Source organism: Culex quinquefasciatus, chromosome 1 (genome assembly GCF_015732765.1).
Source record: "Culex quinquefasciatus strain JHB chromosome 1, VPISU_Cqui_1.0_pri_paternal, whole genome shotgun sequence".
Classification (NCBI taxonomy): Eukaryota; Metazoa; Arthropoda; class Insecta; order Diptera; family Culicidae; genus Culex; species Culex quinquefasciatus.
This window is the reverse complement of record NC_051861.1, coordinates 272,107-280,397: the sequence shown is the minus strand read 5'-3', so window position 1 is coordinate 280,397 and position 8,291 is coordinate 272,107. Positions and strand designations below refer to the sequence as shown.

General features: G+C 29.9%; 1 protein-coding gene across 2 annotated transcripts in view; it reads left to right on the top strand.

Annotated features, from left to right (window-relative positions):
• Positions 1-6,902: 6,902 nt before the first annotated feature.
• Positions 6,903-8,291, top strand: part of LOC6053351 (homeotic protein antennapedia) — a 96,268-nt gene continuing 94,879 nt past the window's right edge. For both annotated transcript variants that reach the window (XM_038259144.1, XM_038259124.1), the window contains exon 1: positions 6,903-7,703. The gene's annotated coding sequence lies outside the window, so the exon portion shown is untranslated. The remainder of the gene's footprint in view (positions 7,704-8,291) is intronic.

Sequence of the window (8,291 nt, the reverse complement as noted above, 5' to 3'; positions counted from 1 at the left end):
TAAAATTCTAAAATTCTAAAATTCTAAAATTCTAAAATTCTAAGATTCTAAAATTCTAAAATTCTAAAATTCTATAATTCTAAGATTCTAAAATTCTAAAATTCTAAAATTCTAAAATTCTAAAATTCTAAAATTCTAAAATTCTAAAATTCTAAAATTCTTAAAATTCTAAAATTCTAAATTTCTAAAATTCTAAGATTCTAAAATTCTAAAATTCTAAAATTCTAAAATTCTAAAATTCTTAAATTCTTAAATTCTTAAAGTCTAAAATTCTAAAATTCTAAAATTCTAAAATTCTAAAACTCTAAAATTCTAAAATTCTAAAATTCTAAAATTCTAAAATTCTTAAATTCTTAAATTCTTAAATTCTTAAATTCTTAAATTCTTAAATTTAAATTCTAAAATTTTAAATTCTAAAATTCTAAAATTTTAAATTTAAAATTCTAAAATTTTAGAATTTTAAACCCAAATTCCCAAATTCCTAAATTCTTAAATTCCTAAAATCCCAAATGCTTATATTCCCAAATTTTCAAATTCCCAAATTCTTAAATTCCCAAATTTCCATATTCCCAAATTCCTAAATTCCCAAATTCCGTAAGTCTCAAATTCCCAAAATCACAAATTTCCAAATTCTTAAATTCCCAAATTATCAATTTCACTAATTCTCAAATCCCCTAATTCCCAAATTTCCAATTTCTCAAATTCCCAAATTTTTAAATTCCCAATTCACAAATTACCAAATTCCCAAATTCTCCTTCCTAAATTCCTTAATTCCTAAATTCCCAAATTCCCAAAGTCCCAAATTCACAAATTCCCAAATTTTAAATTACCAAATTCTAAATTCCTATTTCCCAAATTCCCAAATTCTTAAATTTCCAACTTCTCAACTTCCCAAATTCCCAAATTTACAAATTCCCAAATTCTAAAATTCCAAAATCCGAAATTCCTTAATTTCTAAATTCCTAAATTCTCAAATTCCTAAATTCACAAATTCTTAAATTCCTAAATTCCTGAATTCTCAAATTCCTAAATTCCTTAATTCCTAAATTCCTAAATTCCTGAATTCAATTTCCCAAATTCCCAAAATCCCCAATTCCCAAATTCACAAATTTCCAAATTCCCAAATTCCTAAATTCCGAAATCCACAAATTCTCAAATTCCCAAATTCCCGAAGTCTAAAATTCCTAAATTCCAAATTCCTAATTTTCTAAATTTTCATATTCCCAGATTCTCAAATTCCCAAATTCTCAAATTCCCAAATTCCCAAATTCCCATATTTCCAAATTCCCAAATTCCCAAATTCCTAAATTCATAAATTCCTTATTTCCCAAATTCCCAAATTCTCAAATTTCCAACTTCCCATCTTCCCAAATTCCCAAATTTCCAAAATCACAAATTCCCAAATTCCCATAATCTTAAATTCCCAAATTCCCAAAATCCTAAATTTATAAATTCTCAAATTCCTAAATTCCAAATTCCTTAATTTCTAAATTCCCAAATTCCTCAATTCCTTAATTCTCAAATTCCTAAATTCCCAAATCCCCAAATTCACAATTTCCCAAATTCATAAATCCCCAAATTCTTCAATTCCCGAATTCCCAAATTCCTAAATTCTCAAATTCCTAAATTCTAAAATTCTAAAATTCTAGAATTCTAAAATTCTAAAATTCTAAAATTCTAAAATTTTAAAATTCTAAAATTCTAAAATTCTAAAATTCTTAAATTCTAAAATTCTAAAATTCTAAAATTCTAAAATTCTAAAATTCTAAAATTCTAAAATTTTAAATTTCTAAAATTATAAAATTTTAAAATTTTAAAAGTCTAAAATTCTAAAATTCTAAAATTATAAAATTATAAAATTATAAAATTATAAAATTTTAATAGTCTAAAATTCTAAAATTCTAAAATTCTAAAATTCTAAAATTCTAAAATTCTAAAATTCTATAATTCTTAAATTCTAAAATTCTAAAATTCTAAGATTCTAAAATTATAAAATTCTAAAATTCTAAAATTCTAAAATTCTAAAATTTAAAATTCTAAAATTCTAAAATTCTAAAATTCTAAAATTCTAAAATTCTAAAATTTAAAATTCTAAAATTCTAAAATTCTAAAATTCTAAAATTCTAAAATTTAAAGTTCTAAAATTCTAAAATTCTAAAATTTAAAATTCTAAAATTCTAAAATTCTAAAATTCTAAAATTTAAAATCTAAAATTCTAAAATTCTAAAATTCTAAAATTTAAAATTCTAAAATTCTAAAATTATAAAATTTAAAATTCTAAAATTCTAAAATTCTAAAATTTAAAATTCAAAATTTTAAAATTCTAAAATTCTAAAATTCTAAAATTCTAAAATTCTAAAATTCTAAAATTTAAAATTTAAAATTTAAAATTCTAAAATTCTAAAATTCTAAAATTCTAAAATTCTAAAATTATAAAATTTAAAATTCTAAAATTCTAAAATTCTAAAATTCTAAAATTCTAAAATTCTAAAATTCTAAAATTCTAAAATTCTAAAATTCTAAAATTCTAAAATTCTAAAATTCTAAAATTCTAAAATTCTAAAATTCTAAAATTCTAAAATTCTAAAATTTAAAATTCTAAAATTCTAAAATTCTAAAATTCTAAAATTCTAAGATTCTAAAATTCTAAAATTTTAAATTCTTAAATTCTAAAATTCTAAAATTCTAAAATTCTAAAATTCTAAATTCTAAAATTTAAAATTCTAAAATTCTAAAATTTAAAATTCTAAAATTCTAAAATTCTAAAATTCTAAGATTCTAAAATTCTAAAATTCTAAAATTCTAAAATTCTAAAATTCTTAAATTCTTAAATTCTTAAAGTCTAAAATTCTAAAATTCTAAAATTCTAAAATTCTAAAACTCTAAAATTCTAAAATTCTAAAATTCTAAAATTCTTAAGTTCTTAAATTCTTAAATTCTTAAATTCTTAAATTCTTAAATTCTTAAATTCTTAAATTCTTAAATTCTTAAATTCTTAAATTCTTAAATTCTAAAATTCTTAAATTCTAAAATTCTAAAATTCTTAAATTCTAAAATTCTAAAAATTTTAGAATTTTAAAAAAACCCAAATTCCCAAATTCCTAAATTCTTAAATTCCTAAAATCCCAAATGCTTATATTCCCAAATTTTCAAATTCCCAAATTCTTAAATTCCCAATTTCCATATTCCCAAATTCCTAAATTCCCAAATCCGTAAGTCTCAAATTCCCAAATCACAAATTTCCAAATTCTTAAATTCCCAAATTATCAATTTCACTAATTCTCAAACCCTAATTCCCAAATTTCCAATTTCTCATTCCCAAATTTTTAAATTCCCAAATTCACAAATTACCAAATTCCCAAATTCCTAAATTCTCAAATTCCTAAATTCCTTAATTCCTAAATTCCCAAATTCCCAAAGTCCCAAATTCACAAATTCCCAAATTCTTAAATTACCAAATTCCTAAATTCCTAATTTCCCAAATTCCCAAATTCTTAAATTTCCAACTTCTCAACTTCCCAAATTCCCAAATTTACAAATTCCCAAATTCTAAAATTCCAAAATCCGAAATTTCTTAATTTCTAAATTCCTAAATTCTCAAATTCCTAAATTCACAAATTCTTAAATTCCTAAATTCCTGAATTCTCAAATTCCTAAATTCCTTAATTCCTAAATTCCTAAATTCCTGAATTCAATTTCCCAAATTCCCAAAATCCCCAATTCCCAAATTCACAAATTTCCAAATTCCCAAATTCCTAAATTCCGAAATCCACAAATTCTCAAATTCCCAAATTCCCGAAGTCTAAAATTCCTAAATTCCAAATTCCTAAATTTCTAAATTTTCATATTCCCAGATTCTCAAATTCCCAAATTCTCAAATTCCCAAATTCCCAAATTCCCATATTTCCAAATTCCCAAATTCCCAAATTCCTAAATTCATAAATTCCTTATTTCCCAAATTCCCAAATTCTCAAATTTCCAACTTCCCATCTTCCCAAATTCCCAAATTTCCAAAATCACAAATTCCCAAATTCCCATAATCTTAAATTCCCAAATTCCCAAAATCCTAAATTTATAAATCCTCAAATTCCTAAATTCCAAATTCCTTAATTTCTAAATTCCCAAATTCCTCAATTCCTTAATTCTCAAATTCCTAAATTCCCAAATCCCCAAATTCACAATTTCCCAAATTCCCAAATCCCCAAATTCTTCAATTCCCGAATTCCCAAATTCCTAAATTCTCAAATTCCTAAATTCCTAAATTCCTAAATTCCCAAATTCCTAAATTCCTAAATTCCTAAATTCCTAAATTCCTAAATTCCTAAAATCCTAAATTCATAAATTCTTAAATTCCTAAATTTCTTAATTCCTAAATTCCTTAATTCATTATTACCTAAATTCCTGAATTCCCAAATTTCTAAATTCCCAAAATTCCTAAATTCCTTAATTCCCAAACTTTTAAATTCCTCAATACCTAAATTCTCAAATTCCTAAATTCCCATATTTCTAAATTCCCAAAATCCAAAATTTCCAAATTCCTAAATTCCCAAAACCCAATTTCCCAAATTCCCAAATTCTTAAATTTCTAAATTCTTAAATTCTGAAATTCCCAAATTCCTAAGTTCTAAAATTCCCAAATTCCCAAATTCTTAAATTCCCAAATTCCCAAATTCTCAAATTCACAAATTACCAAATTCCCATATTCACAAATTCCCAAATTCTTAAATGCCCAAATTCCCAAATTTCACAAATACACACACACACACACACACACACACACACACACACACACACACACACACACACACACACACACACACACACACAAAGATTAGTTTGTTAATTAATGATGTATTTTTTGCCTCAATAAATAAAAAAAACGAATCAACTGTTTTACTGAACCAAAAAAAATATCCAACGGTCAATTCAAAAACCAAAACCAACGGTCAATTCAAAAACCGATTAAACCGCCACCCTTCGTTTGGGATGGCTGCGTGCTTTTTGTTTTGAGCCAGGCGTACCCAATCGTCACGCTTCAGAATCGAGAACATTGTTGTCGATTTCAATGCAAATGTTACCGGACGACTGGTCGACAACATTCTGAAACGAATCTCAGAACGAATCGAGAACAATGTTGTCGATTTCCCGGACAGGATTTCTATCCGTGTAATGATACCCTATTAAACCTTGATGTTCCGTCAACGGTTCCACAATCTTGTATCTTTCATTTTGCGACAAGACTCCGCCTAACGAGTCTGCTAAGTATGAAGGTTTTGCACGGGCTGCTTGTAAAACTAGTGGCCACAAGAGAAGCAAGATAACAACCGGTACGATTGTCGTCCTTTCGTTCCCATCAGCCAGGGAAAACTTCCAAATTAGGGCATCGTGTAAGGCCCAAGATCGCAGCTGTTTGGAAAAAAACTCTAATTAGTTAACAAAAGGTCTTAACAGCCTCCTCCAGCACTTGAGAGCAAATCTAAATTTCATTGTTTTTAAGTTGAGGGCCCTTAATGAACAATCCAAAGAATTTGTGATAATGTTTTTTTTTCTAATATTGATTAAATCCCGATTGAAAAAAGCTTTGATTAATAAAACCGCTTAGGATCAATTGCAATCTTACTCGAGAAATGCTACGTAGTCCAAATAACATCCGATTAATGTGCTTTCCTTTTACGCCGAACACACCATTAACACCTAAAATGCTTCTCGATCCATGCAGATGCCTAAATTGCTGAATAACTGAAAATTAATTATTCAAATGTGTGCTTATTTTAATCCTACGATTTCAATACTTCTTGCTTTTTAAGAAGAGAAAATATGCGATGCTCCCGAGTCCTTGCGTTCCTTTGAGTGATTTGAGTGCCTTGACGCTTCTCTTTAAGACTTCTCTAGCCGAACAACATATCAAAGCGCTGTGGTACTCATTCTCACTCTTCGCTCGCTCCCGCTCTCTGCCGAGCAACGTTCGGCTGGCCATAAATAACCCGGTTATATACGAGTTTTCTGCCTCGTGGTACGAAATACTCCAATATCTCACTCGCACGAAACATCCATCTTTCCGCCGCCGCTTTTTTCCCTTCTTTTTTCCCGACCGACCGACCGACCGACCATGTTTCTCGCCGTTGCTCACTCACTTCTCCTCGAATGGTTTATGAGATTTGCTCCTCCTATTTGTTGTCTTTTTTGCACCCCCGAATTTGGAAACTCTTCTTTCGCTGGTGTTGGTGACTTTTCCCGGCTGAGAGTCCCAGATGATTTTTGTTGTGTTGTTTTGTCGACTCGCGGCGTGTTTTGGAACTCACCAAGAGAGAGAGCCGGGAGAGTGGAATTTACTCACTCACTTTACGGATGGTTTATGTTTTGTTTCGCTCCTTCGGCGCTGAGTTATGGCGTTTCGCTGTTTCGCTCTGCCTTTCTGCACGGTCATATTTTACTCACGGAACCCACACCAATACCAGCGCAACGCTCGTAAAGGTGACCGAGATTCTCATAATAAATTTAAAAATCGTTGAGAAGGAAAATATACTTTACGACCATCGGGGCAGACGCACACACACACTCGCGCACACAAGGATATCTTCTTGCTCGTTCTGGTCGGTGGAGAACCCCGATGGAAGAGTTACATTTATCTCTTTTCGTCGTAATTGATTGTTATTGTTGTTTCACGCGGTCGTCACTTGGTAGTTTATGTGTGAGAGTCCTCTCAAGATCGGGTCGGGCCGTCTCTAGGGTTTCCGGGGGTGGGTTGCGGAGGGATCAAAGCGAAGTAGCGCCCGTGTGTCCAATCTCATCGTCGTATTTTATTGCTACAGGGATTCTCCCGCTTCACATGTGAGCTCTCGTGGCTGTTCGCACACAATTCAACCGGGCCGGGAGTGAACAGCAGAGAAATCGTATTTTATGGTTTTAGTTTGATAGAAATCGTAAAGAAATAAACATCAATTAGAAAAGCATAAAGAAACACACAATAAAAAGTACACAGTTGAGAGGTTGTCGCAGTTGGATTTTCTGCTCTCCGCTGTATTGTCGATTGTTGCGTTTTGCTCCTCGCAGGAGGACGACTTCGAGCAAGCGACGAGAGAACAGACAATCATAACAAATCGTAAAATTTTATAGTTATTGTAATTTACGAGGTGTTGACGAGAGGCGCCGGGTTTTAACGTCTAATCGCCACCGGTCGTCAAACAGTTCGCAGTTCGTAGTTTGTTTAATTGTTGTCTAGTGCTAGCCGACCACGTGGAGCAAGTGCCCACCAGCCGTACGTACGGAAGCACTTCATTATCTTATCGAGAAGCGAAAAGCGTGTGCGAAACTGACCCACAAACTGGGAGAACAAGTGAAAGAATTCAAAGTGCGAGCGGCGAGCTAGCAGCTCTTCCAGTCCAATGCAAGCAAAGTGTTCCTGAAAGAAGCCAAAAGTTGTCTAAGTAATCACCGTTTGTGCAGCAAAAAATCAATCGCTGAAGTTGGAGAAAAGAAAAAGTGTGCAATTTATATTTATTTATTTGGGAAAAGTTTATAATTTCGTGCAACAGAAGCAAAGAAAAATTGGGGAAAAGTGCAAGTGTAAGAAATACTTAAATTAAAAGATCCAGTCTAAACATTGAAAGTGGGAGAAAAATCATTCGGGTGCAATAAATCGTGAAAAGTGGAGGATTGCAGCGGATGAGCCAGCTACACATCCAAGACGACATCTCTAATCGGTAAGTTTTATTTGACGGGGTTCAACCCCGACGGGTATGGACTTCTTTGGGAAACAATTGTTGTTTTGCAATACCATTATTGGAAGTTAGCTTAAAAGTAATGAATAAACCCGTTGTAAAATTAAACATCATTGAAAACTTTGAATTTTGTTTAATGTTGGCAGAAATTTTATAATTTCAACTATTTAATTCACATATATTTTTGCACTATCATAAATTAAAGGCAAAAGTATTGTATAATGCCCAAAAAAATTTTAACCTTTTTTCAAATTGCTCGTTGAAAGCGATTAAAATTGCTCAAATAAGTTAAAACTGAGTCGAGTCCGGCTATAAAATGTACCAATTTTGCGATTTACCTAGATTTTCCAGTAGTAAAAATGAAATAAACAGAAACTAACGAATAAAAACTGGTTGGTTTATTTCTCATCATAATTTCAGATAATTAAAATTTATTGAAATGCGCTATACCAACCCAAGCAAAAAATCAGAGTTAAGTTTATTTTAGGTTTTTTTACCATTTTATAATTTTAATATCATGTGCACCTTTATATCTATTTTTTTCCTTTGTGCAATCAAAAGAAAACAAAT